Genomic DNA, 22725 nt, shown 5'->3' with positions numbered 1-22725 from the left:
AGTGCAGTTGAGCTGATGTGGATCTTACGTCGCCCGAGTGCCCACCTCCTCGTCCTCTCCCCATTTGTCCGCCACACAAAGACGCTCGCACCTACAAAGCCCGAGGTGCACCTGCGAGGCGACCGCCAGCCCGCCAGTCCTGCCGCCGCGCCTCCCGCCCCGCCGCGCCGCCGCCGCGCGATCCCCCAGACCCCCGCCCGCGGCGCCCCCTCCCCCAAACCCGGCCCTCACTTTGTTTGCAAAGGAGTGTAATTGGTTTAAGCCTGGAGCCTCCGGGAAGAGGGAATTGGGGTGGGGGTGGGGTGCAACCCCCTCTGGAAGAGAGAGAAAAAAAAAAGAAAAATAGGCGGGGCCAGGCGGGCTGGTGAGGGCTCTGGGTAGGAACTGCACAGCCGAAGCAGGGCCGGGGGCAGTGGCGTCGGAGCCAAGCTGGCACGGCTATGCTGGCTAGGGGACGTCAGGGTTCCTCCCCGGGGGCACCCCGCATTCTCCAGAGTCACCCCCGGGTCCCGCGCCCTTTCTGCCCGTCGGTCCGCTTCCTGCCCCCACCCTAATTCCTGACCCAAATTTCAACCCTGGGAGACTGAAGACTGTAGGTTTTTTTTTTTTTTTCTTCCCGTCGTGGACTTCAGGCTAGAAAAGAGAAAAAGGCCCACTTTTGCCCCGTCATTAGAAACCTGGCCATGTGAGTCAGCCGGGCCGGGTGACGTTAGGCCGACCCCAGCTCCAGGCTAGCAGAGCGGAGGCGCTGCCACGAAACCCGTACCTGCGGCTAAAAGCAGGTGAGTCACGGCACCGTTTTATATCTTTATGACATAACTTTTTTTTTCTTTTCCGCCTCGGTCCGCTCCACTCCCCTTTGTCATCTGTAGCGATCATAAAGAGGAAAAAACTGAGAGCAGATGTCTGTGTGATAGGGCAGCCGGGTCTGAGTCGGGCCGTCCTCCTTCCGCCCGGCTCCTCCTCCTGCCCCCCTTCCCGCAGGCTTGGGGACTGAAGTGGAGGCAACCGTCTGGTTTCCGATAGGGAAAGGTCAGGGGGAGGGGACATTTCCCTAAACTCGCGCGCTAGCTGGGAGAGCAAAGGTGCGGGTGCAGAAACGCATCTGCCTGGCTAAAGTGGTGCCAGGTCAAAGCCAGCGACAGTCTCGGGGGGTACCTGCCCCTATCTCTGTCCTGGAGGGGCAGGGCTAGGACCCCAGGCGCTAGCTTGGCTCCTAATTGTTCCTGGACACTGGTGGACACTCCCAGTTAAAGCCTCTTGGCTCCTACAAGGCCCTGGTAGCAGATTGCCCACCAGTCTTAGGAAAGAGGGATCAACTGTGACTGGATGTTAAGGCACTGACTAGGTCTGATACATTGGAAAACGATGCACGTGTGCCTGTGTGTGTGTTTCTGAATGAGTGTGTGACTGTGAATCTGAATGTGTATTCTGAGTGTGATTGTGTGACTGTGTGACTGTGTGTATGAGGTACTGCCTGCAGAGCCAGTAGGTTTCCTTAAGAATCAATAAAGTAAAATCTTGCTAAAGTGACCAAGACTCTGCCAAATATTCTTGTTTGACAAAGTTTTAAAAATGTTATTAATCTTATTTTAGAAATGTGTATTAACTTGTCTCCCAAACAGATACTTTTTTCCCCCTGTTCTTTGTTCTTTTAAATCTTTCTTCCTTGAAATCTGGCAAGAGAATCACGTTAAATCCTTGAACCACACAAATCCTTAAATCAGCAGGGGCGCACAAGAGGGTGAAGATGTGCAGTTAAAGAAATAAAAAAGATAAAAGCATTGGATTACAATTCTTTTTTTTTAAAGCATAAAGGTGGGGGGGACACTTCAGATTGTAAGGAAAGGAATGAGAGTGAAATTAAATCCACCTGGAATTTAGCAGAGCAGGCGCTCCCCAACCAAGCAGGCCCCTGTGACTGCAAGGGGGTCACATCAGTTTGTGTAAACGGATCTGCGAGTGTGTGGATCTGCACACATTTCTCAGGACAGGAGAGTCAGAAACTAACTCTTTTGGGCAGAGTTTCCACGAGCAGTCGGACCCCAGTTCCACTGTAAAGTGCACGGATGCTTCGCTTCCGCAGCCTGAGCCTGGGGGACTTTCGGTACTAATGAGCTTCCTCGTTCCTCCTCGCGGTAATTCTTCAACGCCCTCTTGGCTCTTCAACAATGTTCAGCATGACTAGCGTATTTTCTGTGGGTAGCAACAACTTAGTGATTGCTTTTATGCTGCAGAAAAAGCTAGTGCTTCAAGGAGAAAAAAAAAAGTCACTTTAAAGGGAGTCAAAATATAAATACTCTTGCTCTTTTAGCCCACTTCCCTAAACTACTGAGCCTCGTCCTTTTTAAAAAGTCAACCCAAAGTGGAGAGAGAGAGTGGGGGTGGGGTGGGGAGAGAGACCCCTTTGTTAATAGTCTGATGGTCAGAGCAAAGTCTCCTCTAGGATTCTTCAGAGCACGGGACGGGAGGTGCAGAGTGGACTCTCAGCAACTGCCCATTTTAGATGCTTGATTTAGCTCCGGGGGTCCTGGGGCTGGAGGTCGGGGGAATTCCTGCGGTCATAGCGCCTCCTGTCGCCGGGAGGAAGCGCTGAATCCTCTGGCCGCCGCCCTCTGCCAACACCGCCGGACCAGCCTGGATTGAACCCTGCACGTTTCCTGCAGCCAAGGATTTCTGTTCCAACAGTTGACTGTCCCAGGCCAAGAACTCCACCTCTGTGGCGGCCTTCCGAGGCACCTAACAAACTTAGGAAGTCAAGTTTTTGCGTACCCAAATGACAGTTTCTCAGAGGTTTAAAAGAAAATCAACAGGGCCATACCGGATCTTTGATTTGGAAAAAAATAATAATTTGCCTGGGTTGCCGGCCATCCTCAGCCCGGCGACGTGGCCGGTCGGCCCAGCCTGCTTTCCAAACTCAACCTCTTCTCCCGATTAGGCCCTGTCTTACTGTTTTGCAAAGCCTGTGTGCTGTTTCGGGGGAGCGAGACCTGTCTTCAGCTCCGGAGAGACTGAGCGGACCCCGGGCAGCGGACCCATGAGGGTAGCCACCTGGCGGCCCCTGGGGCGTGCCCAGCTAAACCCGCCTGGGAGAGGACTGGTCGGAGCCTGAGGCAGCAAAGACAGCCGGGAGGGCGAGCACTTCGGATGGGGGAGGCTGGGCTGGGGGGCACCGTGGGGTGCATGGCTACTCCAGGCGGCCGAGGGCGCAGGAAAAGGCTCCGCCCTTCCCGGAAGCTGCGGCTGCAGCGTCCTCGGGGCTAGCTCCTCGCGCGGTCCCCCAGGAATAGGGAGTGGTGCATGTTCCACCGCCGAACTCAGCCAGCTCTGCTCCGCCTTCCCAGGATTAGTGGACGGAACCCCTTCCTCAGACCTCCTGCGCAGGGAGAAGGAGAGAGTGATCACGATGATAGACGGAAGGGAAGGGCGCGAGCTTGCACCTCGAACCCAGCCTTAGGCCTCTCGGCTCCCTGTTCCTTCCCATTTGTCAGGGCCGGGGGCGGGGAGGTGGTTGCGGGGCTCTGCTGTGTCCCCTGGAGCCTTCCCAGGTCTTGCTTCTTTGGCTCCCCCTACTCGGCCTCCTTCCTTCCGCAATCCTTTCCCGGACAGAGCTGAGGGCAGGTCTGCTCTGCCGTGGCCCGGGTCAGCTGAACTTCCCCGTGGACCCCCGCGCCCCGCCCAGATAAGCGCCAAGCTTCCTTCTGAGGGAGAGAATCGGGCGCAATGAACCCTAAGACCTGTTGTCATCCACGAGACCCAAGGCCGACCCCTACTAGGATCTGGATCAGTTTAGGACTGAGGAAGGCCCGGGACGCTGGAGGAAGCTGCTAACTGCAGCGTGTGCCAGCCCTCGGCGTGCCCAGGCTGAGGAAAGGGCCCCGGCGCCGCGAGGGTCAGGCCGACTCCGGCGCCAGCCTGCACCTCCTTGGAGTCCACAGCCGCGGGAGGGGCAGCGGCCCGGGCCTGAGGGTCCCCCGCGGCCGGGGCTGAGGCTCAGGGACGCGGCAGGTCTTCGGCCAGGGAGAAGCAGCCTCCCCGACCAGCCTCCAAGCCCCTGCTCCTTCTTTGCCCCTCTCTCTTCCCTCTTTCTATTCTCTTCCTTCTTTCCTCCCAACTTCCTCTCTCCCTCCTTCCACCGCTATATAATTAATTAGCGAATTAATTCACTAATCACTAGGAGTACCTCTCCCAGTAGGAGGGGACTCCGGGACCTCCTAGCGGGCCTTGGCGGGCAGCTCTGTGTAGTCTTGGTTTCCAGCCGAGCCCCCCACCCACACGCAGGGCTTTCTCTTCCTTTACCGGAAAAAAAAAGCCAATCAGTCGCCGTTAAGTTTGTTCCTTCGCCTACTGCCCCTGGCACCGCCGCGGGGTGGCTGCGAGGCCCGGGACGCGGGTCTGGCTCGCCCGCAACCGGATGTCTGAGCCGGAGCTGCTCCCCACCCGGCCTACTCCGCGGGCGACAGGACCGTCCCTCTGGCAGCCAGCAAGCAACTCCTTGCCAAAATCAACTCGCATTTTCATGTATTCAAATGAGCAAGGCTGGGAAGGACGGCTTCTCACAGCCTGGGAAGAGGTAGTTGGTGCCCGGAGCCGTCTCCGCGGAGAACTGAACCTCCCTCCCCGAGGCCCCAGGAGCGCTCCCTGCGCCCTCACCCACGCTTGGGTCCCCGCGGCGGCCGCGCGTCTCCTAGCGGCTGTAGCCCCCGAGTGACCGGTTGCGGACGTGACCAACCCCGCAGGTCCCTCCTCACCCCTCCGAACCCCCTGGGAGCGCCACCTTCCCGCCTCGTGCCCAGTTTCCCTCTGGGTTTTCAGTCTACTTGAAAACCGCGTGGGTTAGGGGCCTTGGGAGAAGCTGGTAATGCGCGCTCAATACCTTGAGACGAAAAATTAGCGGGAAACATGGCATCTCTTGGGTCTGAGTTGTGGTAGAAAAGGACAGGAGTGGCCGAGGCCCTACTGTGTGCCACAGCTGGGCGTGGTGCTTTGAGGTCCCGGAGTTTTCCCAACGACTGCCCCCGAGTGCAAGAACTGGGAGGCGAGGGTAGTTCAGCCCTTCGACCCCTCCGCCCAGGCAGCAGCCCGCGTTTATGGTGAGCTGTGATGGACGCCCAGGCCCTCAGAAACGTCAACGAATTTCATCTGCATCGAGGCTGGCAGCTTAAACCTAAATCCTTCCTGAACGGTTGCGTAGTGTTTAGCCTCGCTACCCAGCCCTCCCAACCCTAGGAGCTTTCCCACGGCCCCGCAGCAGTCCCTGGTGGTTTAACTTTGGCTATTCAAATGTGATTACCCTCAAATTTACACAGCTCTATCTAATAAATGCATTTGTAACAATCCTATAAATCATAATCTCCACTCGGAAAAAAGATAAACCCTACAAATGTATTTTAGTAATTTGTCATTGTATTAGCTTTCTCATCATTCCAACCTCCATTTTAAAATTGTTCTTTTAATTGATTAATAAAAAAGATTAACTTACGAATGTGACCGGAAAGAGGTTACATTCATTGTTTATAATTAAAATTCGATTGGGGAGCACAGTTGGGCGGCTGCTTCTGGGACTTTGTGTATTTATTTCAAAGCTAACATCAGAGGAGAGTTTTATTTTAAAAATAGTGAATTTGTTTGAAGTTATTTGATTTTCTTTGTCCCATGGACCATAGGGCAAAACGAGGGCTTAGCTCACCTTGTAGTGAGTTTGCTTCTAACAGAAACACTATGAACAGGTCTCCTTGGCAGCATTTGCTTGCAAAGGTGAGAACTTTGCAGGAACTTTGGACCACGTTCTGAATACTGCAGTCTGGGTCACCTACAATTAAAGGATCAAAGTAAGGAAATATGGTGGCCTGCCGGCTGCCGCCATGGGGCATTAACTGGGATGGCAAGTCCTGGAGTAGACTTCTTGGCTTCCCAGTAGGCCTTTGCCCTCCTCAAGTGAGGCCTGAGCCCACACTCTGCCCTCAGATTCCTGCCAGGCTCTTATCACTCTCGGACAGCATATTCCATTTGTTTGTTTATTTTTCATCGTCAGGGCGGGCAGGGGCCACAGCGGCCGCGGCTACCAGAGCAGGGCCTGGCGCATAGTAGACTTTCAAAAAGATTTGCTTTTGAATTCATCCAGTGAGTCGATGAATTAACTACTCCAAGGCTGGCAAGGCGGGTGTCGAGCAGGGAAGAATGCCGCAATCTTGAAACCGTATTCACCGCCTCCATAGTCACCAGAGGGACGCGTCTTGGCCTGATATGCTTTGAAAACAAAGAGCTTGTGGAAAGGAGGGACTGACTGACGGACAAATAAATGCATAGATGAACGGATCCTTCTGGTGGAATGAATAGGATTTCAGAGTCCTGGGACCACACAGGGAGCCACTGGTCCTGGATCTTCGGCTGGCATCAGTGCTTGACTTTACTACTCAAAATCATCCGGGCAACGCCATTAAATCGGAAATACAACCCCCCGCAGGCGTACCTGGACTTGGGCAGAACCCGCAGTCGTGCTTTGCGCATCTAGGCGGTCGACGTATGACCCAAGGCAAATATTTCACTTTTCCCGGAAGTGAAAAGGCAACAGCCTCAACTTTCAGCAGCAGATATTGGTTAAAAGTTAAAGAACCTCATCCAACTTTCCACTAAAGTGTAAAGGAAACGTTCAGATTTAAATAATGTGTTTAAATTGGCAACAAATAACGCTCAGCCCACGCAGCCAGAAAGGCAAGTCTTGAAGCTGAGCTCTCTGTTGGTCCCGGAGTCAGCGGCGGGAGCCGTGCGCGCTGCGCGCTGCATTTCCACCCGGGCGCTGGGAGGCGCCTGGGACCCGGGCCACCCGCCCGGAGGGGACTGTGCAGTTGGTCACAGGGTGTGTGCGCCCGGCCGCCCAGGCCACCTCTGCGGTGACAGCACGCCCGAAATTACCCGGCATTGGCCTTAATCATCACCCAATCTTTAGGATACAAAGCATTCTATTTCACGAGACTTCCCTGTGTAACGTAAGTGATTTTCATAAAGGACCACCAAGAACCTGCGGCGTTGTTGCAAGGTATTAACTCTAGACGCTTCGTGTCAACCTCTCCCGAAGTTCATTTGCCTTGAAAACAGGCACTGGGGAGACACTGGTGAGAGAAAGGAAGTCCATCTCTTCTCCCCGACGGCTGTAGTCCGGGAAGCGCCCAGCTAGCTACCCCCCAGCCGCGCTTGGGATCCTCGGTCTCCCATCCACTGCACCAAATGTATGGGGGCGCTAAGGCCCGCGGACGCTGGCTTGGAGTGTGGCCCGGCATCCGGTCTCGGTCTCCCAGCTCTCAGACCACGCGCTCTTCCCCAGGCATGCCCCACCCAGACCCTTGTCCCCGCGGCCTTGGAGAGGGGCTTGGAACCCGGGACGCTCCTTGGAAGCTTGGAAGTGGAGACACTTCCTTGACAGATTCTTTAGTAGCATCACAGAGGGAAGAAGGCAATGATAGGGTATTTATGATATTTGTGGGGTTTGGTTTAAGCAGATTTTTAATGCAGGTGGGGTAGGGGAGGAGCTTCATGAATTTTTGATATAATAGTTCAGAATTGGTGAATATGGCAGGCACACTTGGAGTAGCTCTGGGGTAGGTTTCTTTTCTTTCAAATGCTTTTGAAGACACAGTCGGTGACTCCTCATCCCGCTATTCTCCTCCCTGCCCAAATACCTTCCTTTATGAATCGCTGTTCTCTTCTGACCTCTTCATGACTTTCCCTTCCCCTACACCCCCACGAAGAGAAGTGATTTCAATAAATAAAGCCCAGTGCTAGGGTTGAAGGTCAGTTTATACTGGAGCAGGAGCTTCTGAAACTCCTGCAGGTGCGGGAATGGGACTAAACCTGGCACCGTCCCAAGACATGAGAGGAGTGAGCCAGGTGGAGAGACCCTAGGAGGAGATGCATGCAGGGTGTGAGATTTGAAGGGAGCGGATCACGTCAGGAGTGTGGCCCTGATCCTTTTGACCTCGAGTTTGCAGGGGAACCCGAGCAGACCCACCGCATCTCAATTTCCTCCTTTTCCAGGAGAAGCTGGAACCCAATGCCCGCGTTCCAGCAGTGGGAACTTATAGGAACGACCTGGAGTGGCCGGCGCTTCTCCTAAGGATAAGACATAAAGGGCAGGAACAAAGTCAGGCCTGATGACCCGGCCAGAGGTAACACGGACGGCGGGACATTAGGAAAGGAAAAGTTATGGTTGGGGGAAGGGGGTGGCACAGCATCTCTCCCGGAGGGAGACTGGGGAACTGGTACTGCGAAGAACAGTTCCCTCCTTTTTGTGGTTTGTTTCATGGTACATTTTGGGCAAAGATCTTTTCCTTTTTACTTCCCACCATCTCCAAAAACAACAGGAGTAGAAGAGAGAGCAGAGCATGTTCTTCCAATTTCCATGCCCAGGCAAAGCCTTCTTAGGAAGGCGGTGGCGGAGGCGCAGCTCTCTGCACACTTTCTTAGCAGGGCTGGCGTCCAGCAGGCTGCTGCCCTCTGAGGATGAGGTCCTTAAAGACTTAGTATCTCTCAATAGACAAACCCCAATCCTGCAAGTTCCTGCAATCGACAGGGACAGTATGGCGTGTGTTTAAGAGGTCAGAGTTTGGAATCAGACCTGGATTCAAACCCTGACTTGGCGGGAAACTTGCCTTTTCCGAGCCTCGATTTTTTCTACTGTAAAATGGACACAATCTTGGTACCTGCCTCATACCAGTTTAGTGCAGGTAATGCACAGAAAATGGTAACAAAAATAAAGAGCCACTAAAGAAGTCTGGGAGGCTGGGTGGTGCTGGACACCGAGACATGGTGGCAGGTGATGTAGACCTGCAAGGCAGGCGGCCTCTTCCAGTTCCCAGGTGTTTTTTGTTTGTTTGTTTTTGTTTTTGCGTAGGTTCGTCAGTCCCGCGTCCTGGATGTCGTGGACCCTGCCGGTTTCGGTTGGGCGAGGAGGAGGGAGCTCTAGCATGGGGACCTCAGCGTCAACCCCCGAACCTGCCCTCCGGGAACCTCTTCCTAGCCTTTAGGCGTGTGCGCGTGGGAGCCACTCTCCACCGCGTCAGAAACCGCAAAGGAAAAGCACCCCTGTAGGGTGTCAGGAGACTACACCCCGACCACCTTACGGTTCTTCTCGGGGAAGGAAGCTGGGGGAAGAGACACGAGGCTTCCCGCCCTCTAGGCCGCGCGGACACCGTGTCCCTACTCCACTCCTCTTTGAGGGGATGGAGGCCCAGTCCCAGGAAAACGCGCTTGGCTCCCCTTGGGTCCCCGAGGGGACCGCCCCGGGTCAGGCTCTGGAACTGGAACTGCAGACTTGGTGGAGAGTCTCAGTTACGCCTCGCTGCGGCCCCCGCCGTGTCACCCTCGATATGGAGACCTCAGGCAAACCCGAGGTTTGGGGAAGCCCAGGAGGGAGAGCTGGAAGAGGGGAAGGAGGGAAGAGAAGCTGAGCTTGTGCTTCCCAGAGGCCATCCTGCACTCAGAGCCTGAACTTGGGGAGCGCTGACATGAGAAAGCAGAGCCCTCGATTTCAGTCAGACATTTCCTCCTTCCTCTCCGGAACTCTCCTCACTACCCCCCTCCATGGGCAGAGGTGGAAGGAACCACTTAGGCTCATTTGGAGAAATGTCACTTAGACAGTTTCTAAAATGCTCAGAATCCCAGGTAATATTACAGCAAGGAAGCTTTACTTGTTCTCTTTTAGAATTATTGGATTTGAATTTTCTAAGAAAAGTTTCTTTTTGAAGGAGTGCAAGTCCATCTGAAATGAAAGAAGCACACTGAGTTTAGGTGGGTGCTGTAAGTAATAAAGACCTCGAACAGCGCCATGCATCTGTGCAAGAAAGCTTAGTGGGGTGTGGAGACTCAAGACAATCAGAGTATGAAAGGATCAATCACTCAGGAGTTTTTCCAGATGCAGATCAATTTCCTGAGGTGAAGATTCACCAGTCGATTAACACCTCCTACTGAGGAGCCCCAGAGGGCTGGAGTTGAGCTGTGGATCCAGGGGCTTTGATGAAAAATGCCCCACAGGTTTCAGACAGGGGCTTGGTTGAACTAAGGACCTAGTACGTCTTTGAATTCTGTTTCAGTTTGTAATCAGGATCCAGGCAAATAAAGTATTTCCTCACTGAAGGAGAGAGAAACAACACATCTTCAAAGTTTATTAATTTTCCTTGGATTGGTATTGGGGGAGGAGTGTAAGGGGGAAATGGACTGATACACAGAAGTCTCGGGCAGTGATTTCTGGCTAAATGCAGCTTCTGTTTTTACAGCTTACTTAGGGAGAACTGTTAGTTTTTCTAAGCATACACAGGGCATTCGTTCTTCTAAGCTCAATGTTTAGGCTACAAAGCACATACAACTGTCTCACATACCTACGTTTAGAAAAGGAATGGTTCTGACTTCAAACGCAGCAAAACCTCCAACGTATTACCATACTTGGAAAACACCTAAGCAAAGCCCTTTGAAAGTGTAAAGTGTAACTGGAATGCTAAATACCAGCCACTACCTCCAAGAAAAATAAATCCTTAATTCTCAGCCAGGTACACCTGCTTTGGGCCAGCCAGCTTAATGTTATTTGTATCTTTTCTTTTCAAATGGGTTATTTTACTCACAGGGTTTTCTTTCTGCTCAGTGCTTTCTATTTTTATCTTACCTTAAGAACCCTGAGATCAGGCAGGGCTCCAGACCTCTGAAGCACCCCAGGGAAGGGTAGTGGCTGGCTTCCCAGAGGTCCATTCTGAACTTCATAAACTCAGGAATTAGAACCATCTCAGAGTTGAGGGCCTAAAGAGATGCTTGGCATATGTTAATTAGGTCACCGTGGAGAGAGTGGGATGAGCAGGCTGCTATGAGAAAGACTTAGTCTGCTGGTAATCAATGCCAAAGGACCCTAAGGCAGGGGAAGCTGTCTAAATATGTCGTTCCTATTTATTAATAGCAGTACAGGCAACTTTTGGTGGGGAACTCTGCTGGTCATTCTCTGTTACTCTCCCTAGCTCCCGCCTCTGCCCTGAAAGGATGACCTATCTGGGCCACTCTGCCTCACCTTCCTTGCCTTTAGGCTTTCAATTGGGTTTGGCCAATGGGAGGTGCTGGTGTAGAAATGAAGGGCCGGGAGGTTAGAGTTGTAGGAGCATGTATTTCTTTTTTCCCAGCATCACTGTGACTTTGTCCTTCTCTGCCTCTCCCTGTGTTGACAACTCCTGTCAGGCAAGCCACTCTCTTGTGGTTCCAGCTCTTGCCATGCTCTACTAACATCTTTTTTTCTCTCTCTTTGCCCCTTCAGATCAAGGTTGGTAACACCTCCCTGCTGTTGCTAGACCTGGGTGACTGTCCCTTGTTAGTTTCCTTTAACCTCATCCATACTGGTGCACTTTAATTCCTGTCCCCGCCCAATGAAACCCTTTCAACATGCCATCTGTTTCCTGTGGAGACCTGACTGATACAGAGAAAAATGAATATTCATAGAAGTGAAATGTGTATTCCAATTCCTTCTTGTCTCATTCTTCTATTGTGACTCCTTAGAAAGCACCATTCCTTTCCCATCATCACCTTGGAGTGAAACTGCAGAGACAGCAAGATTTCTGTGATGGTTGCTTTCTGCAGGCAAGGCTGTGTCTGGGGCTAGCAGAGGCGCATGATCCAAGTGTATTTGTTTTATATTTACTACTTTCACTTGCTGATTTGTGTGCGACATCATTGTTAAATCAACTGATGCTAAATCCAAATGTTAGTAGTATCCAAGGTATTTTGACATTTGATGAACTGAACTTTACTGTAAAGACCAAGGACCAAGTCTTTTGCTAGTGGTCAGTTGTGTTAATATAACCAGATGCTGACCTGGGCCCAGTGACCAAAGGGCTAGTGGTAAAGGTTCATGTGCATTCCCCAAGGCTCGGGCATCTTTGCTGCATCACAGCTCAACAGATAATGCCGATCACTGCTTCTTATAACTTACCTGAATCTCGTGCCTTTGATTTTCAAGATTCCCTTGATGAGTTGGGCTACAGCTGGAAGCAAGGGAACATATTCCTGGAAATGTACCCTTAACTGGCATGCAGTGTAAGCATATAGTTCCAAGCATTTTTTTAAAAGGGCATGTTATTCAGCATTATTTGTTTAAACATGGTAAGCAGCCAGTTAAGCGGGGCAAAAGCGACCCACTCAAGAACCTCCAATCTAGAAGGCTTTGGGGACGGATGCCTCCTGTGTGAGGAGAGGAGGGAGGGGCCCCTCAACCTCACTCTGGGTCTGCAGTCTGAGGCCTCCTGGAGCGCGAGGCTCGAGGCCAAAGTCCTCAAGATGGGCTCGAGACTGCAGGAGCCGGACCCGAGGCAGCGGCGGAGGCCGAGGGGCGCGCGGCTTGTTGCTAGGTGACGGAACGCGGCCTTTCTTCCCACCTTGCTGGGCAGAGACCTTCTCCGCCCCTGGGCCGCCGAGAGGCCGGTTGAAGACCCCGCCTGGCGGCGCTGAAGTCCACCTCCCCAGACCCGAGTGGGAGCCGAGGCGTTCCCGGAGCCGGGTGAGAGCAGGACGCAGACCCGGGGCGGGAGTGACGCGGCTCGGGGGGCTGTGGGAAGGCGAGGCTGCGATTTTAGGGCGGGGCAATTGTCTCCTGGGCTCCTGGGCTCCTTGTCTTACCTGCTCAGGCTCTGGGACGGCTCGGACGTCCGGGCTGATGGTGGCGATAGGGTTGGAGAAGGGATTGGGGCTTAAGTCCAGCTGGGTCTGCTGTCCGGATTGGGGCCGCAGTTTGGGGCTAACTTTCCTGGGAAAGTGAGCCTGGGGTTGAGGGAGGGTTGGAAGGAGTGAAAACCTGGGGGAAGAGGAAGGTAGACTGCCACGGACCAGGTTGTGGGGAAAGGAAAAAAAGGGGGCTGGAAGGCAAAAGAGCGGGAGGAGTTAGAAAGGATGTGGGGAGAGTAAAAGACCACAGAGAAGGGAATTCAACTTCCATCTCCTGGCCTCCTCTGTTGTACCATCCCTTGACGGGGGCTGGTGGTTCCGGGCAAATCTTAAACACCAATTAAATGACCTCTCCAAAAGGGCTCAAGGAGTCTAATTCCAATGTTCACCTGAGTTTGAACTCTTTGGTGGGTAGCGGGATACTGTAGGCTTACTGCAAGGATTGTTTGAAGGCCACAGATCTACACTGAAATTATGGCAGACTACCTCTGAAGGACTTGAAAACAGATCAGGAGACGTGTTTTCCTTTTTCAACAGGCGCGTGTAACAGTTTAACAAATCGTTTTTTTCTGTTTATAATTTTATAGACGTACAATTTATAAACAACTTACTGCACGTATTTAAAGCCAGGTGTGTGGATTGTCTTTTTTGGTTTCTTAACGTTGTCTTTCAGGGCATCCAGGGCTTTAATTTTGTTAAAGTCCAATTGATCAATTTTTTCTTTTGTGGTTCAAACTTTTTATGTCTTATCTTAGAACTTTTTGCCTGCTCCAACGTCATAAGGATTTTCTCCTATGCTTTCTTGTAGATGTCATATAGTTTTCATTTTTATTTTTAATAAAGCCTGATGATCCATTTCAAGGTAAATTTTACGTTTGGCTTCAAGCAATCATGACGTTTGTTTGTTTTGTTTTACCTTACTCGTTCAGTTGTTCCAGCACCGTTTATTTGAAAACAAATTTCCTTACTGCTTGAATTGGCACATTTGCAGAAAATCGGTTGACAGTGCATGGTTCTATTTTCCCAGCCCTGCTTTGTTCCGTTGATCATGTAGTTAGTCCTTTTGCCGAGACCTTTGCCTTGATTACTGTAGCTTTTTAGTAAGCTTTGAAATTAGGTGACAATTTAAGTCTTTAAACTTTGTTTTTCTTTAAAAAAATCACATTGCCTTTTCTAGATCACTTTTTTTCTTGTATAAATTTTAGAATTGGATTGTAATTTGTATAAAAAATCCTACTAGAATTTTGATTTGGAATGCTCTGAATCTGTGGAATTATTTTGGGGAGAATTGTCATAGGTTTTAAATTTTTCTTAACAATGTTTTGTAGTTTTCATTGTAGAACTTTTAGACATCTCTTGTTAGATACTAATTCTTAAGTATTTATGTCTTTTTTTGCACTATTGTAAATTGAATTAACAACCATTTTCCTGTTGTTTGCTTCTACAAAAATTGATTTTGTCCATTTACAAAAATTGATTTTGTCCATTGACCTTTTATTGTGTAGCCTTGATATATATATATACTCATTCGTTTTAGGAATTGTTTTGTAGATCCTCTAGATTTTTAACCTAAAAATTATGGCATATGCATATAAAGAGAGTTTTATTTTCCTTTCTGATCTTTATTCCTTTTATTTATTTTTCTTGCCATGTTGCAGTGGCTAGGACCTCTAGTATCATGTTTAATAGACATGGTAAGAGTGGCATTTTTGCCTTGTTTCAAATTTTAGGGGGAAAATATAAATATGATGTGAGCTGTAGGTTCTTTTTTTTTTTGTAGATTCTCTTTATTAGATTGAGAGATACCCTATGATTTTCCTGGGAGTTAGTTACTTTTATTACATTTATTATCATGAATGGCTGTTGAATTTTGTCAAATGTTTTTCTATCTATTGAAATGATCATATTTTCTCCTTTGCTTTGTTAAATTGTTTTGATTTGCTAAAGCTGCTGGAATGCAGTATACCACAAATGGACTGGCTTTTGTAAAGGGGATTTATTAAGTTACAAATTACAATTCTAAGGCAGTGAAAATGTCCACATTAAGGCACCCAACAAAAGGATACCTTCTCAGAAGAAAGGCCAATTTTCTCTGTGCGAGGTTGCTTTGTCACATGGGAGGCCACATGGTGATATCTGCTGTCCTTCCCTCCTGGCTTCTGGTTTCAAATGGCTCTCTCAGCTTCTAGAATCTTCTGCATCTCCGAACATCTGTGTCTGTGTTGGCTGTCCAAGCATTTGAACTCTCAGCCCTCTGGGTTGGCTCTTTTAAGGACTCAAGTAAACTATTTAAGACCCACCTTGAGTGGGCAGAATCACATTTCCATCTAATCAAGAGGTCACACTCACCATTGGGTGGGTCACATCTACATGGAAATGACCTAATCAAAAAGTCCCACCTGACAATAGGTCTGCGCCCACAGAATTGGATTAAGATGAAAAGAATATGACTTTTCTGTGGTATATAACAGTTCCAAACCAACATATTAGTATTGTGAATTATATTGATTAATTTTCAATATTAAACCAATTTTTTGACCCTGGGATAAATTCCCTTTAGTCAAGATGTTATTATTCCTCCTAATATAGTTTTGGATTTTATTTGCTAACATTTTCTAAAGGATTTTTGCATCTATATTCATAAAAGGTATTGTATGTAATTTTCTTGTTTTTAAATGTCTTTTTTAGGTTTGGTATTAGACTCATAAAATAAGAGTTCCTCTATAATTCTGAAAATATTTGTTTAAAGTTGGTGTTTCTTTCTTGAATGCTTAAGAGAACCATCTGGTTTCTTTGTGGTATGATTCTTCATAATGAATTCAAATTTTTTATTACAGGGATATCCAGATTTTATTTTTCTAATGTTAATTTTGGTCAGTTACAGTTTTCAAGGAATTTGTCCATTTCATCTAAATAATTGAATTTGTTGGCATAAATTTGCTTATTATATTCTCTTATTATTCTTTAATGTCTTTAGATCAATAGTGAAAATCCCTCTTTTATTCCTGATATTGGTGATCTTTGTTCACTCTCTTTTATTCTTAAATAATTATGCTAGGTTTTTTTCAATTTTGTTGATTAGTTAAAAGCACCGGCTCTTGGATTTGTTAATTTTTTCAATTCTTTTCCTCTTTTATTGATTGATGTTCTTGTGTTTCTTGATTCCTTCCTTCTATGTATTTTGGGCTACTTACCTTTTTCTAGCTTCTTTAGATGGAATCTTAGGTTACTATTTTTAGATATTTATTTATTTTTTGGTTTAAACATTTAAAGATATGTTTCCTTCCCTTCTTTGCTTTAGCTTCATCCCACACATTGTGACATTTTATTTGAATAATTATTCATATAAAATCTTTCTAATATTTAATAAGTTTTTGTTTTCCATCACATCTATTGGCATTTTACTTACACTTCTTTGTAGTGCATTTTTAAAAACTTTTCATTCTGAAACACATTCAAACTTAGTTAAAAAATAATACAGACCCTACACAGAACTTCCATACCCCTTTCCAGATCCATAAATTTTTAACCTTTTGCAATATCCATACATCTATCCATCTATCTTTCTACCTTTCTGTCTACTTTGTTAATCCATTTCTGAACATTCGAGTGTACACCTTGCACTTCATGCCCCTTGAACATTTAACACTGCCATATATATTTCCTGACAACTAGAATATTCACCTACGTAATCACCTGTGCTGGTCTGAAAAGATTATGTGATAAATAGAAAAGCCGTGTTTTAATCCTAATCCATTTTGTGGAGGCAGCAGTTTCTTTTAATCCCTATTCCGCACTATAGGTTGGAAACTTGATTAGATTATCTCCACAGAGAAGCGACTCACCCAGTTGTTGGTATTAACTTTTGATTAGATGGAGATGTGACTCCAACCATTTCAGATGGGTCTTGATTACTTTACTAGAATCCTTTAAAAGAGGTAGCATTTTGGAGAAAGCTACAGAGTGACAAGAACCATGAGAGCCCATGCAGCCAGAGACCTTTGGAGCTGAAGAAGGAAAACACCCCCACGGAGCGAAAGCTAGCAGACATCACCATGTTCATTATGTGCTTTTCCAGTTGAGAAAGAAACTCTGAACTTCATTGGCCTTCCTGAAACAAGGTATCTTTTCCTGGATGCCTTAGATTGGACATTTATATAGCCTTGCTTTAATTTGGACTTTTTTTTTTTTTTTTTTGCGGCCTTAAAACTGTAAACTTGCAAACTTATTAAATTCCCCCTTTAAAAGCCGTTCTGTTTCTGGTGTATTACATTCCAGCAGCTAGCATGCTAGAATACCACCTTGAGTGCAATTATCAAGTACAAGCATTTTTCCTATTGCATGCCCTTTAATGGATCTATAGATAATTTGAGATAATGTAATAGAAATTTTAAAAAATTTCCCAAGTATTGATTTAGATACTTAATCCATCATATTGCCAGAAATGTAAGTACATAATAAACTTTCGCTCTTTTTCAGTCTGTGGTTTAACTAGAGTTTATTGTTTGGATTGTGAAGTTCACTGAATTTTTTTAAAGAAATTATTCTAGAACCTTAAATATACCCCAACATTTCCCCTTTTTAGCCATATTAAATATATGATACAGAGCTGTTAGTTATGTTCACAATGTTGTGCTACCATCAGCACCATCCATTACCAAATCTCTTCCATTGTTCCAAATCGAAACTCTACATTTCAAACCTTAACTCCTTATTTCCTGTACTCACCTCATTCTCTAATAACCTGTATTCTAGATTCTGACTCTATGACTTTATTTTAATTATTTCATGTCAGTGAGGTCATACAATATTTGCCCTTTCACTCAATATAATGTCTTCAAGGTTCATCCATAATGTAGAATATATCAGTACTTCATTCCTTTTTATGGCTGAATATTCCATTGAGTGTATATATCACATATTGTTTATCTATTCGTTGGTTGATGGACACTTGGGTTGCTTCTATCTTTCAGCAATTGTGAATAATGCTGCTATGAACATGGATGTACAAATACCTGCTTGAGTCCCTGTTTTTAATTCTTTTGGGTATATACCTAGAAGTATGATTTCTGATTATATGATAATTTTGTACATGGTATTTATCCTAGTTCTGAGGAACTGCCAAACTGTCTTCCATGGCAGCTGCGCCATTTTACATTCCCACCAGCAATGAAAGAGTTTTCCTATTTCTCCACATCCTTTCCAACACTTGTAATTTTCTGTTTAAAATAGTAGCCATATTAATGGGTATGAATGATATCTTACTGTGGTTTTGATTTGCATCTTTTCATGTGATTGTTGCCCATTTGTGTGCCTCCTTTGGAGAGAAGTCTATGCAAGTCTTTTGCCCGTTTCAAAATTTGGATGTTTGTCTTTTTTTCTTGTTGAATCAAAGAATTTCTTTATATATCCTGGATATTAAACCCTTATTGGATATGTGATTTCCAAATATTTTCTCCCACTGTGTTGGTTGCAATTTTACTTTCCTGATAAAGTCCTTTGAAGCACAAAAGTTCTTAATTTTGTTGAGGTCTCATTTACCTATTTTTTCTTTTGCTTCTTGTGCTTTGGTTATAAACTCTAAGAAATAATTTCCTAACATAAGGTCCTGAAGATGCTTCCCTAAATTTTCTTTATAGTTTTGATAGTTCTGGCTCTTATCCTTAGGTCTTTGATCCATTTTGAGTTGATTTTGTATGTGATATGAGGGAGGGGGTTGTTCTAGTTTGCTAGCTGCCAGAATGCAATAAAACAGAAACAGAATGGCTTTTAAAAAGGAGGAATTTATTAAGTTGCAAGTTTACAGTTCTAAGGCTGTGAAAAATGTCCAATCATTTTTCAGGGATATAGAAATGTCCAATCTAAGGCATCCAGGGAAAGATACCTTGTTTCAAGAAGGCTGATGAAGTTCAGGGTTTCTCTCTCAAATGGAAAGGCACATGGTAAACATGGAGACAACTCTAGCTTTCTCTCCAGGCTTTCTGTTTCATAAAGCACCCCCTGGGGGCATTTTCCTTCTTCATTTCCAAAGGTCTCTGGCTGCTTGGGCCCTCGTGGCTCATTTCAAAATGGTTCCCTCTTAAAGGGCTTCAGTAAGCAACCCCGCCTTGAATGGGTAGAGACACATCTCCATGGAACCCATCTAATTTAAAATTACCAACCACAAGTGGGTGGGTCATATTTCCATGGGAACAATAAAAAAAAGCTCCCACCCAGCGATATTGAATGACAATTAAAGGACATGATTTTTTTGGGGTACACAAGAGATTCAAACTGGCACATAGTCCACCTTCATTCTTTTGCAAATGGTGATCCAATTTCCCTAGCACCATTTGTTGAAGAGACTATTCTTTCCCTCTTTGCCTCCTTGTAAAAAATCAGTTGGCCATAAATGTAAGGATTGCTTTCTGAATTCTCAGTTTGATTCCATTGGTCTATTTGTCTGTCCTTGTGCCAGCATTATGCTTTTTGATCATTGTGGCTTTGTAATAAGTTTTTTTTTTCTTTGCAAATAGAAAGGAGAGATTTATTAACAGTATAACAATTCACAAATTGGGCAACACCAAATAAAAGCATGTTTTCCAAAGTGTAAAGAGTTTTAAGATTTGGACGTATGAATCCTCCAACTTTGTTCTTCTCTTTCAAGATGGTTTTTGGGGGAGCTTTAATAATGGGCATTTCCATTTCTGCAGATAAGATTGCTAGAATTTTGATTGGAATTGTGATGAAACTGTAAATTGCTTTGGGTAGAATTGATATATTAACAAATTTTAGTCTTCCAATTCATGAACATGTGATGTCCTTCCATTTATTTAGCTCTTCTTTTATTTCTTTTAACAAAGTTTTGTAGTTTTTCATATATAACCATCTTTGGTTAAATTTATTCCTACATATTTGATTCTTTGAGTTGCTCTTGTGAATGTAATTATTTTCCTGACTTCCTCCTCAGATTGCTCATTACTAGTGTATAGAACACTACTAAATTTGGGATGCTGATCTTGTACTCTGCCACTTTGCTGAATTCATTTTTTACCTCCAGGCAAGGAACATTGTTATGGATTTTTTTGGACTTTCTATATACAGACCATGCTATTTCCAAATAGGGAAAAATTTATCTCTTCCTTTCCAATTTAGGATGTATGTCCCCTAGAAAAGTCATGTTTTAATCTAAATCCCATTTCGTAAAGGCAGAATAATCCCTATTCAATACTGTACGTTTGAAACTGTAATCAGATCATTTCCCTGGATATGATTTAATCAAGAGTGGTTGTTAAACTGGATTAGCTGGAGGCATGTCTCCACCCATTTGGGTGGGTCTTGAGAAGTTTCTGGAGCCCTATAAAAGAGGAAGCATTTTGGAGAATGAGAAATTCAGAGAGAGCAGAGCAGAACGACATAGCCACGAGAAGCCGAGTCCACCAGACAGCAACCTTTGGAGATGAAGAAGGAAAATGCCTCCCAGGGAGCTTCATGAAACAGGAAGCCAGGAGAAGAAGCTAGCAGATGATGCTGTGTTCACCATGTGCCCTTCCAGATGAGAGAGGAACCCTGACTGTGTTTACCATGTGCTTTTCCAGACGAGAAACCCTGACAGTGTTTGCCATGTGCCTGTCCACTTCAGAGAGAAACCCTAAACTTCATCGGCCTTCTTGAACCAAGGTATTTTTCCCTGGATGCCTTAGATTGGACATTTCTATAGACTTGTTTTAATTGGGATATTTTCTTGGCCTTAGAACTGTAAACTAGTAACTTATTAAATTCCTCCTTTTAAAAGCCATTCCGTTTCTGGTATACTGCATTCCGGCAGCTAGCAAACTAGAACAGATAGCTTTTATTTCTTACTCTTGCCTAATTACTGTATTTAGAACTTCCAAAAGAATGTTGAATAACAGTGGTGGCTGTGGGAATCATTGCCTTGTTGAGATTTTAGAAGGAAAACTTTGTTTTTCACTATTAAATATAATGTTAACTGTGGGTTTTCATATATACTCTTTATCATGTTGAGGATGTTCCCTTCTATTCCTATTTTTTGAAGGGCTTCTATAAATAAAGGATGCTGGAGTTTGTCAAATGCCTTCTTTGAAATGCCTTTGAGATGACTGACTTTTTTCTCTTTCATTGTGTTAATGTGATGTATTACATTAATTGATTTTCTTATGTTGAATGACCCTTGCATACCTGGAATAAATCCTACTTGATCATGGTATACAATTCTTTTAATGTATTTTTGGATTTGATTTGTTAGTATTTTATTGAGGCTTTTGCATCTATATCCTTGAGACATATCGGGTGTAATTTTCTTTGTTTGTGGTGTCTTTATTTGGCTTTGGTATGAGGGCGATGATGTCCTCTTAGAATAAATTAGAGCATTTTCCCTTATCTTCTCATTTTTTTTTTTCTTTTTGAACAGTTTGAGCAGAATTGGTGTTACATCTTCTTGGAATGTTTGGTTAAATTCCCCAGTGACACCATCTGGTCCTGGGCTTTTCTTTGTTTGGAAGTTTTTGATTATTGCTTCAATCTCTTTAATGGTTATCGAGTCAGTGTGGGAGGTTTGTGTGTTTCTTGGAATTTGTACGTTTTGTCTACGTTATCTAATTTATTGGCATGAAGTCATTCATAGTATCCTCATATTCCTTTCTATTTCAGTGACACTGGTAGTAATACTCCCCTTTCATTTCTACTATTAGTCATTTGGGTCCTCTTTTATTTTTTTTCCGTCTAGCTAGAGGTCTGTCAAATTTATTGATCTGTTCAAATAAACAACTCTTGGCTTTGTTGATTCTATTTTTTTATTCTCTATTTCATCTCTGCTCTAATCTTTGTCATTTCCTGCCTTCTGCACTCTTTGGATTGAGTTTAACCATCTTTTTCTAATTCTTCCAGTTTTAAAGTAAAGTCTCTGATTTGATATTTTGTTCTTTTTAATGTTACCATTTGTAGCTATAAATTTCCCTCTTAGCATTGCCTTTGTTGTGTACCATAAATTTTGGTTTGTTGTATTTTCATTTTTATTCACCTCAAGATATTACCTATTTTCTCTTGTGATTTCCACTTCAATATATTTTTAAATTTCTACATATTTATAAGTTTTCCATTTCTTCCTCTATTGTTAATTTGTAGCCTCATTTCATTTTGGTTGGAGATGATAAATGGTATGATTTCAGTATTTTTGAATTTATTGAGACTTGTTTTGTGACCTAAGATATATTCTACCCTGTAGAATAGTCCAAATGCCCTAGAGAAAAATGTGTATTCTGTTGTTGAGTGAAGTGTTCTATACAGTCTATTAGGTCTAATTGGTTTAGAGTATTGTTCATGCCTTGTATTTCATTATTGATCTTCTTTCTAGATATTATCCATTATTGAAAATGGTATATTAAAATCTCCTACTATTAATGTAGAACTCACAGTTTCTCCCTTTAAATCTGTCAATATTTGCTTCATATATTTTGTTGCCTGTGCTGTTAGGTGCATATATATATTTATAATTGTCACATCTTGTTATTGATTGATCAGCATAAAATAACCCTCTTTGTCCCTAATAACTGTTTTTGACCTAATGTTTATTTTATCTGATGTTAGCATAACTATCCCAGCTCTCTTTTGTTACTACTTTCATGGTATATTTTTTCCATCCTTTCCCTTCCAAACTACTTGTAGCTTTAAATTTAAGGTGACTTTCTTGCAGACAGCATATATAGTTGGATCATGCTTTTTCACCCATTCTGTCAATCTCTGCATTTTGACGGAGCATTAAATCCATTTAACATTCAAAGTAACTACTGATAATGTGGGGCTTTCTTCACCATTTAATTTTTGTAAGTCATATCTTGTTCCTCAATTCTTCCACCAACGCCTACTTTCATATTTATTTTATCTTTGTATTGTACCATATTGAGTTCCTTCTCACTTCTGTCTGGAAATATTTTTCAAGTATTTCCTTTGTGGTTATTGTGGGGCTAAAATTTAATATCCTAAATATATAACAATCATATTTGATTTGAAACCAACTTTACTTCAATAGCATACAAATAC

General features: G+C 44.9%; 1 protein-coding gene and 1 long non-coding RNA gene across 2 annotated transcripts in view; both read left to right on the top strand.

The window, feature by feature from the left end:
• Positions 1 to 237: 237 nt before the first annotated feature.
• On the top strand, positions 238 to 10454 carry LOC143655629 (uncharacterized). Its single transcript, XR_013162192.1, has 3 exons — positions 238 to 782; positions 8035 to 8165; positions 8891 to 10454. It is a non-coding gene; the product is annotated as an uncharacterized LOC143655629 (long non-coding RNA).
• A 1745-nt stretch (positions 10455 to 12199) lies between these two features.
• The window catches only part of TTC6 (tetratricopeptide repeat domain 6), a 292851-nt gene continuing 282325 nt past the window's right edge, over positions 12200 to 22725 (top strand). The window contains exon 1 of the mRNA XM_077126904.1: positions 12200 to 12523. The gene's annotated coding sequence lies outside the window, so the exon portion shown is untranslated. The remainder of the gene's footprint in view (positions 12524 to 22725) is intronic.

This window comes from Tamandua tetradactyla, chromosome 14 (genome assembly GCF_023851605.1).
Source record: "Tamandua tetradactyla isolate mTamTet1 chromosome 14, mTamTet1.pri, whole genome shotgun sequence".
NCBI classification, from domain to species: Eukaryota; Metazoa; Chordata; class Mammalia; order Pilosa; family Myrmecophagidae; genus Tamandua; species Tamandua tetradactyla.
The sequence above is the reverse complement of the archived record's forward strand: the minus strand, read 5'-3'. Positions and strand labels throughout refer to the sequence as shown.